Source organism: Peromyscus eremicus, chromosome 8a (assembly GCF_949786415.1).
Source record: "Peromyscus eremicus chromosome 8a, PerEre_H2_v1, whole genome shotgun sequence".
In the NCBI taxonomy this organism is placed as follows: Eukaryota; Metazoa; Chordata; class Mammalia; order Rodentia; family Cricetidae; genus Peromyscus; species Peromyscus eremicus.
In genome coordinates, this window is record NC_081423.1 from 38230905 (window position 1) to 38240768 (window position 9864).

Below are 9864 nucleotides of genomic sequence, written 5' to 3' on the forward strand. Positions count from 1 at the left end.
CGCCGGCTAGGGAACAAGTGTTGGAACATTTGATCCAGTTGGGGACATTTCAGATTCAAATCCTAGCAGCCTCCAAGGACCACGCCCTTGAGGCTCGACTATGTTTGGTTCCCAGCAGAAACTGTCTAATAAAGAGAGAGATGGGGGCAGGGGCCAGCTTGGGTTTCAAGAGGGTAAGTCATTTAGAGTCATCCAGGGGATTTGAACCCAGATCTGTAGTATTCCATGAGTTGAGCTCTAAGCCACCAGAATAGGAAGGGACAGCATCCCTGTGGTCCTCTGAATGTTTCTTTGCGGGACCCGGGGAGAAAGAGGAGTGCCGATGTCGGTGGGGAAAGAGGAGTGCCAATGTCGGTGGGGAAAGAGGAGTGCCAATGTCGGTGGGGAAAGAGGAGTGCCAATGTCGGTGGAGAAAGAGGAGTGCCGAGGTCGGTGGGGAAAGGAGCCAGGCTGCACAGCGTCATGGCACTAAGGACAGCCAGCAAGGGCTGCTATTTCTAGCCTTCCAGAGAGGATTGTAAGCGGGGGTGGGCTGGGCAGAGCAATGGTAAGAGGAGCCGGAGACCCCTCCAGCCCGCAGCCTCCAGCTCACCCTGTCACCGGCTTGCCCGCCTGCCTGATGTCTAAATAAGGTCGAGGCTCACTGTAGCAGCTAAAAATAAACTCTACTCCCTGTCCTGCCTGGCGACCTCCCCAGCCCACAGGGCTCCGGGTGGTAGTGTTAATTCCAAATATGCGAGGAGAAAGACCAATTCCACAATTAGCCAATTAGAGCAAGCTTTAGTATAGAGGTGACCCCTAAGTTGGGATTAGAGAGAACAGCCCCGGGACTAGCTTTTTGAGGTCCTTTTTTACGGGGAAGAGCCACCAGGTTAATAGGAAACAGCTGTAAGCGTGTTTACACGGGCGAGATAATTGGCTGTTAGAAAAGTATAATGAAAACGCAAGAATAAAAGCAAAATACACATCATGTAGGTGAGGAGTCATACACCATGGGGTAGGTGGTCACCAGCGTAGATCAAGGAATCCTGAAAACATTTTGTAAGGCAAAGCGTAGTCATACATCATGGGGTAATGAGTTCAGTGTAGGTTTAAAACTATGTTTGTTTGGTTTTGGTTTTTTTGGGACAGGGCTTCTTAGTGTAGCCTTGGCTGTCCTGGAACTCACTCTGTAGACCAGGCTGGCCTCAGATTCACCTGCCTGTGCCTTCTGAGTGCAGGGATTATAGGCATGCACCACCACCGACCAGTTTAAAAACATGTTTTGCATGGTACACCAGGTTTAGGAAACAGAAACTTATTCTTAATTAGAAATAGAAACCTACTCTTGTAGGGTATGGGTACAATGTGGCTCCTACTCCGGTTCACAGTAGGACTAGCTTTCTGAAGCCGGTCCTTGCGGGAGCTGTAGAACCAGGTCTCCTTGAGGACTGCAGAGGCAAGAGGACCAGAGGACCAGGACCCAAAGTCAGGAGTTGAGGGTCTCTTCCCGAACTTGAGTAAGCATCTCTTTCCCTCACTGAGATTTTTTAGGGTCCGTCTGTCCTATGGATCTTTTTCAGTTCATGAAGTCTTTCATGAAGATTGCAATTAGCTGCTCACCTTTAACACTTAGAGAGTGCATGTAAGAGTCCGGATTTCCTCCTTAGTCTTGAAAAATCCCCATAGGCCAGTGTGCTTCTGCAGAGAAGGAACGAGTTGGGCCGCGGGAGCCCCCTGCTGGAAAATGGCATGCACTGCAGGCTGCTGTGAGCGGACGTGAATCCGGGCATCCCTGAGGTCAACAGAAGATGCTGCTCCTGCTGGGGCACTGTTGTGCAATCTCAGAGTCGGATGCCCTGGTATTGCCCTGCCTGGCAAATGCGTGCAGAACGAATGAATGAATGAGACGGGCTGTATAGTGCTCTGGAAACTGTAGAGGGTTCTCAAAGGGTTTATGACTGTGGACTGGTAAATTGATATAGAGTCTGTTTTGGAACCCAGCTCTCAAGGCTTAAGAAAGGACTTTTTCTTTCTTTCTTTCTTTCTTTCTTTCTTTCTTTCTTTCTTTCTTTCTTTCTTTCTTTCTTTCTTTCTTTCTTTCTTTCTTTCTTTCTTTCTTTCTTTCTTTCTTTCTTTCTTTCTTTCTTTCTTTCTTTCTATTCCTTCCTTCCTTCTTTTTTTTTTTTTTTGAGACAGGGTAACAGACCATCCTGACTGTCCTAGAACTCACTCTGTAGACCAGGTTGGCCTGGAACTCACAGAGATCAACCTGCTTCTGCCTCCGGAGTGCTGAGATTAAAGGTGTGTGCCACTGCCACCTGGCTCACTGTTACTCTTAATTGGTGAGGCAGGTGGCAGAGCCTAGGGAGCTGGGGCTGCTAAAGTTGGGTGTTTGCCCTAAAAACATCAGCTACACGAGCCTGTCTCAGGGCTGGAGAGATGGCTCAGTGACTGTTCTAGAGGACCAGAGTTCAGTTCTCAGCACCCACATTGTGATGCTCACAACTTCCCGTAACTCCAGTTCCAGGGGACTGGACAACCTCTTCTGCCTTCTTGGGCGTCTGCCTACAGGTGGCACTCCCCACCCATCTGCATAAATAAAAATAAGTCTTAAAAACAAAACCCCGTCTTAAACCAAAAATGAAGAAAAGGGCCAAGTGTGGGATGTAGCTCATCTAGCTGGTGAGGCCTGGCTTCAATCTCTGGTACCAAAACCCCTCCTCCTCTGTGAAAAGGTCCTGGGACAACTGTCCTTCCTTTGCTTTGACTGGGTTAAGGAATGGAGAGCTGTGCAGCCATATAGAGTTGTGATTGGACAAAAATGTAACCCCCTAACTGGAATCTCAGCAGGACCTTGCTCTGGCCTCTCTTCGGCTCCTTGGTCTACAGAAAGAATTGAGAAGGCACCCATGTCATAGAGCAGTGTAGAAGACGTATAATTTACTACAGCAAAGCAAGGCACCCTCGAGAGCTGAGAGCACCACGAGACCACTGTCACTGAAGTTTTTGGAACAGGTTCTCTGAAGGGTGTTTTTCTGTTTGGGTGATTGACAGACCCATTTGGATTAATCCTGAAGGGAGGCACAATGGTATGTCCTTTTTGTTTGTTTGTTTGTTTTGTTTTGTTTTTGTTTTTTCAAGACAGGGTTTCTTTAGCAGCCCTGGCTGTCCTGGAACTCGCTCTATAGACCAGGCTGGCCTCGAACTCACAGAGAACTGCCTGCCTCTGCTTCCCGAGTGCTGGGGTTATAGGAGTGCACCATCACCATCCCAGGCTGGCTCACTGCATTTTTAATGAGATCATGGTGCTCTGCACCCACTTTAGTTCTATAGAACAGTGAATCATAAGGATAGGAAGCTGCTGGAATCTTCTAGGGGGGTTAGAAAAGGTGCTATTATGTGGTTTTCACCCCAGGGTACAGCTTGGGCAAGGGAATTGTCGGGGCTCCCCAGGCGATGGCGGGGTATAACCCGAAGTGAGTCTGACAGTGTCAGGGAAGGCTCTAGTGAGATGGGACTCTCAGTCAAAGCCATGTCCCATGGCACAGGCACCTCCCATCATGGCTGCTGAGACCAAGGGATGCTGTTCCCAAGGCTCCTTCCCTACCCTGTCTGGCCTGCCCAACCAGACCCAAGCCTGTTCCCAGGGGCACTGTCAGACCTCCAGGTGCTCTCAAGGTTCAGGCTATTCTTTGAGATGAAGGGGAGCTTGTTCTCTTATCTGCTTTGTAGTGGCCCCCAGGTGTGGCTGAGCAGCTGCTGAGGGACCCTGGGTAAGACTCTCCTGTTCCAGAGCCTCGGTTTCTTTTCCTCTAAAACTGGATAACTAGTCGACATCCCACTGAAATAAATCCTAGTAGTCACCCCCCTGAAACTCACGGTCTGCTCATGCCATGCAAGCTCTCTACCACTGAGATCTGCTCCAATTCCCTTCTAATGTTAAACACACACACACATACACAGGTGTACACACCTAAATAAATAAATGAGTGGATAAATGTAACAGGAACTCCACAAACAAAATAACCAAAAAATGATTAGGTGGCTGAGTATGGTGACTCCTGTCTGTAATGCAGTGCTTGGGAGATTGAGACGGGAGGATTGTTTCCTGTTCTAGGTCAGCTTGGGCTATGTATTGAGTTCTAGACTAGCTTGAACTATATAGTGAGACCATGCCTTTAATCCCAGCACTTGGGAGGCAGAGGCAAGTGGATCTCTGTGAGTTCAAGGCCAGCCTGGTTTACATGGTGAGTTCCAGGACAACCAGAACTACATGGTGAGACCCTGTCTCAAAAACACACACAACAAACAAACACACAAACAAAAACCAGGGGTGGGCAGCAAGATGGTTCAGTGGTTAGAAGTGCTTGCTGCCAACTTGATAGCATGAGTTTGGTTCCCAAGACCCACCTGGTGGAGAGAACTAACTCTCACAAATTGTTCTCAGACTTCCACATGTGTGCTGTGGCACAAAAAAGCCCTGACCCTCTGCCAATAAATGGTGGGAGGAGAGGTGAGGAAACATGCTTTGGATTTCCACCGTTGTAAGAAGGTAAGTATAATCAACACTGTTCAAAAAGAAAACAAAATCCTAAAACAACAACAGAACAAAACGTGGGGCGGGAGAGATGTCTCAGTGTTAAAGGCACTGGCTGCTCTTGCAGAGAGAGGACTAGGGTTTGGCTTCCAGCACCCATATGGTGGCTCACAGGCACCTGGAACTCCAGTTTCAAGGGATCCAGTGCCTCTTCTGAACGGGCACCTTGTGCACAGATAGACACATAGGCAAACACTCGTTTACATGAAATAGAGAAGAACACAGACAACAGCAACACTTTATTTCCATAACTTTGCTTAAAGTCAGAGTTTTATCATCACCACAAACAGAACAATTGTGACTTGGAGAAATATTCATTGTCTAAGGCCTGCCCAGGCTGGCTTCACATTCCTGGCAATCTGCCTCAGTCTCTGGAGTGCTAGGATTATAAAAGCATACTAACACATGACTTAGAGATAAGAGCTGTTATCTAATCTTAAAAGATTAAGTTAAAATGTTTAGTGAGAATAAAAGAAGCTGGGCATGGTGGTGCATGCTTTTTATCCCAACACTGAAAAGACAGAGGTAGGTGGATCTTTGTGAATTCAAGGCCAGCCTGGTCTACACAGCAAGTATGAGGACAGCTAGACTTACATAGTGATATCCTGTTTCAAAAAAACCAAAAAACCAGATCAAAACAAAAAACCCAAAATGAAGTAAAATTTTGGGAAAATGGAGGCAGGAGGCTTAAGAGTGCTGGGGTTATTATAGGCATGCTGTTAATCCCACAGATCAAGAATAAGACCACTACCACAGTTTAAAGCCAAATTTGAAGCAAGCTTTAATTAAATACTGGCCAGGTGGATGGACTCTGGCCAGATCTATACCCAGGTTCCTGGGAAATGGTCCCAACCCAAGTTTTGCAAGGGCTTAAGAAGGAATATCTGGCCGGGTGGTGGTGGCACACGCCTTTAATCCCAGCACTCGGGAGGCAGAGCCAGGCGGATCTCTGTGAGTTCGAGGCCAGCTTGGGCTACTAAGTGAGTTCCAGGAAAGGCGCAAAACTACATAGAGAAACCCTGCCTCAAAAAACCAAAAAAAAAAAAAAAAAAAAAAGAAAGAAAGAAAAAAAAAAAGAAGGAATATCCATAATTCACTGCATTTCCCATCAGGTCCAATCAGGGGCAAACATACATCCTGACACACCTCCAGTCTATACCCAGTCAGGGGCAAGCATATATCCTGATGTATTTCCTATCTGTGAACCTCCTGCCCACATGTGATCAAGCACACCCAGTGCAGATGCATCAAACAAACTTGTTTGGGGAGTGAAAACATGTGACTTGTTATCTCCCATAAACAATAGCCTCCAATATTCCAGGAACTCTCTGCCCTTGGGCAAGGGGCTTGCAGATCAGGGACATTTTTGTTTCATGGATCTCTAAGGCATTTAAAACTTAAAATGTAACTTAGGCTCATCACCACACCCAGCATATAGATTTGTGTTTTCCTTTTTTGTGGGGCTGTAGATTGAACCTAGGACTTCAGGCAAGTGTATTACCACCTACCTATATCCCCATCCCCATTTTGTTTTGAATGATTGCTTGTTTTTGTGGTGCTCAGGATCAAACCTAGGTTTTCAGGCATGCTAGGTAAGTGGTCTACCATTAGGCTACATTCCCCAGTTCCTGTGTGTGTTAATGAGTAAGTCCCACCTCTGGAAATGTAGATGTCTGGATTCTGACCTGCAGTGACACTCCGAGATCTCAGTGTTACATTGTGCAGCCCTGGCTGGAAGCCGTGGCCTGATTGTTGCACTGGCTTTTAAATCGGCTAGTCTCTCAATGTTTCTCATTTTTCCCAAGAAAGTCAGCCTCCTGAGAGCCTTCTCCTCCGACTCAGGAAGGTGAGTGTTCCCACTTTGTACTACTTTAATGGGAGCTTTTGTCTTTGGGGACTCTTGCTTGGTATCATCTTGTTTATTTCTCTACTTGCTACTGCTCATCACTAAGACTCCAGGCTTGATGAGGGTGGGATGTGTGTTGGGGGAAGTGGACAGGGCCTTCATCTTGTCCCGTTGTCAAATCTGTCAGTGATTAGATAACTTTATTACCGATTCATCTTCCTTATGGTTGCATTTATTTATTTACTTGGTTATTTATTTGAATCAAGGTCTCATACATTCCAAGTTGGCCTAGACCTCCACAGGGAGCTGAGGTTGACCTTGAACTTCTGATTCTCCTGTTTCTACTTCACAAGTGCTGGGATTACAGGCATGCACCACCATGCCAAATTTATGTGGTGCTAGGATGGAACACAGGGCCTTGTGCATACTATGCAAACACTTTACCGAATGAACTACACCTTCACTTCCATCCTTACGATTTAAAATCCTCATTTTGCTATTGGTGAAATTTGTAAGGCCACTCCACATAGTTAAAAGGGAGGTTTATTTTGTGGGGTAACTTACAAGTGAAGGGATAGGCTACAGGGTCTGGGAAAGGTGTAGCGAAGTCAGGCGGTGTTCTCTGGAGAACTCTGCTCGGTCTACCTCCAGTGTCCAGGGTCCAGGAACCAAGAGAGCCAGTGCATCCGAATCTCGGGTCTTCAGGGACCTCTCTCAGCCCCACCTTGTAGGCGTGACAGTAACCGAAGCCTCAATGGGGGTTGGAACTTCCAGATCAAAGCTGGAATGGCTACCCACTACATTTTGCAATTGAGAAAATTCAAGTCTGTAGTAGGTGGCAGGGCCAGAGTGCAAGCCTGTGAACAAGCCTCTGTCCCATCTCTCCTTCCATCATGGTTGTGGCCTTGCTTTTCAGTCACTGTGTCTGTGGGATTCTAGAATTTCCTTCAAGGCCATCATGGGGAAGGTAATGGCTACACAAATCTGAAGGAATGTGTCTGCTCACCTAGCAACCCTCTAAGGTAGCTGTGAGAAGCAACCAGCTGCCCAAGGCCACAGACCTCCTAGACGCTGGAGAGTGTGAGGCTGAGAGGATGGAGGGTTAGGAGTCAGGAGAAAATGGGTGATGCCCCGGGGTGTAGGGACTTGGCAACTGTTGTGGGATTTGTTTAAACTGTGTAAAGATATATCGCTGTTTTATCTTAATTGCCTAGGGTACCTGATTGGTTTAATAAAGAGCTGAATGGCCAATAGCGAGGGAGGAGAGACCAGGTGGGACTTCTGGGGAGCGAGAGGAACTCTGTGAAGAAAAGAGGTGAGCCGCCAGGGAGACACAGAGGGAGTCTTACAGAATGAAGGAGAGGTAAAAAGCCACGGGGCAGAACTTAGATGAGTAGAAGCAGATTAACTGAGTTGTAAGAGCTAGTGGGACAAGCCTAAGCTAAGGCTAAGCTTTCCTAATTAATAATAATCTCCGTGTCATTATTGGGGAGCTAGCGATCCAAAGAAAGTCCTTCTACAGGTAACTGTATGGATGAATGAATGCTACCCAAAGGGACTCTGCCTATTTTGTGTGATGCTCCAGCATGTCCAGAGTTGGTACTGCAGTCCTACCCATCCAGTGAAGGCAAGGCCCCATGAGCAACCCCTACAACCAGTGGGATCAGCTGGAGCAGGAATGACCTCTCCTTTCACTATGCTATATAACATTGGGCAAAGAGTCTTTCCTCTCTGATCCTATGCCTGCATTTGTGTGTGATGGAGAGTTTATTATGAGAGGACCGTTGGGCAAGCTACGCAGCCTAGTTAATAGTGATGAACCAATGTCACGTTCTTAGTTATATAAAATGTATTTCAATATGAACAAAGGAGAAACCAGAAGAGTTCAGGCCTATTTTTGCAGCTTTAAACAATAAATTTAAAGTTAATACCAAAATGAAGTTTATTTATATTATTATTATCATCTTTTTTTTTTTTTTTTTTTTTTTTTAGGACAGAGTTTCTCCAAGTAGCCTTTGCTGTCCTGGAATTTGCTCTGTAGACCAGGCTGGCCTTGAACTCACAGAGATCTTCCTGCTTCTGCCTCCTGAGTGCTGGGATTAAAAGTGTGTGCCACCACTGCCCGTAAGCAACAAAAATGTATTGTTTCAGGCCAGTGAGAATGGCTTATCGGTTAAAGTGTTTGCTGCCGAGCCTGCCGATCTGAATTTGATATCTGGGACCCACAGGATAGAAGGAAAGAACCAACTCCTTCACAGATTGTCCTCTGACGCCCCCATACAAGCACACAAATAAAACAAAAATGTAACTTAAAAGGCACTTTAAAAGTTGATAGTTTTGTCAGGCACTGGCTATTCATTAGTAACTAAAAGTTACAGTCCTACTTCTTATGGTAATTTGAAGGAGTATTTCTGAGTCAAGACAAACTAAGAAACAAGACCCTCACTCTATAATAACAAATTTAAGAGATTTGTCAAAATGAAGCAGTTTTAAAAACCATTCTGCAGAAAGGGACACAGAGAGCAAGCAAAAATGGCTGGGGTGCTGAATGAAAGACACATATAAAGTTTTAAAGTCCCACATATAAAGAATTTCTAATTTGGGACTCAGAGAGGTACAATTGTTGCATTCTTTTAGCATAGCTTCTTCCCGAAATTGTCCATCCTATTGGTTTAGGACAGTCTCATCTAATGAGCATCTTGGGGCTTGAGGCTGCTCCCTTTTTTCTTCTTCTTCCTTTTTTTTTTTTGTTTTGTTTTTTGTTTTTTGTTTGGTTTTTCAAGGCAGGTTTTCTCTGTGTATCCTTGGCTGTTCTGGTCGCTGCAGACCTCCTGAGTGCCGGGATTAAAGGCATGTACCATGATGCCCAGCAGCCTGCTCCCTTTTTTAATGGTGGCCTCAGAGGACTGCTTATAGCTTTCCAAGGCTCAGTTTCCAGACAAACAGGTGACAGTCACCGAATAAAGGGAGAGAGGTGCCTTGAACCTCCTGCTTATCTGTGACTCTGAGAAGTTCTAAGGGTACCTCAGACTGAAGACAGACCACACTGATTTATTTCTTAAAGAAGAAAGATAGGGAAAAATCGGGGGAGATAAGAAGGAAAAAAGAGCCCCTTTACCTGGAATCTGGTTGGAGCAGAAAAGCAAGTATCCCAGCACAATTACTTATTGCTTAAGGCACTCCCCCTCATTCCTAGTTGTAAATCTACACTTTTCTAGCAGTCTTACTAGAAACTCCATTTACCAAGAAGCACGTGCACTCACCCCCTGTGCAAGTTCAGTGGCTTCTGGTTTTAGCTAACCAGCTTGGAACCCTGCCCAAGGTACCTGTGGAGCCAACCTGTAACTTTAGTTATCGAATAAAGAAACAGGGATAGGGTTCTCAGAAACCCGTGGAGCAATGGAATTCCAAAAGGCTTCCAGAACCTTGTAGACAGTCA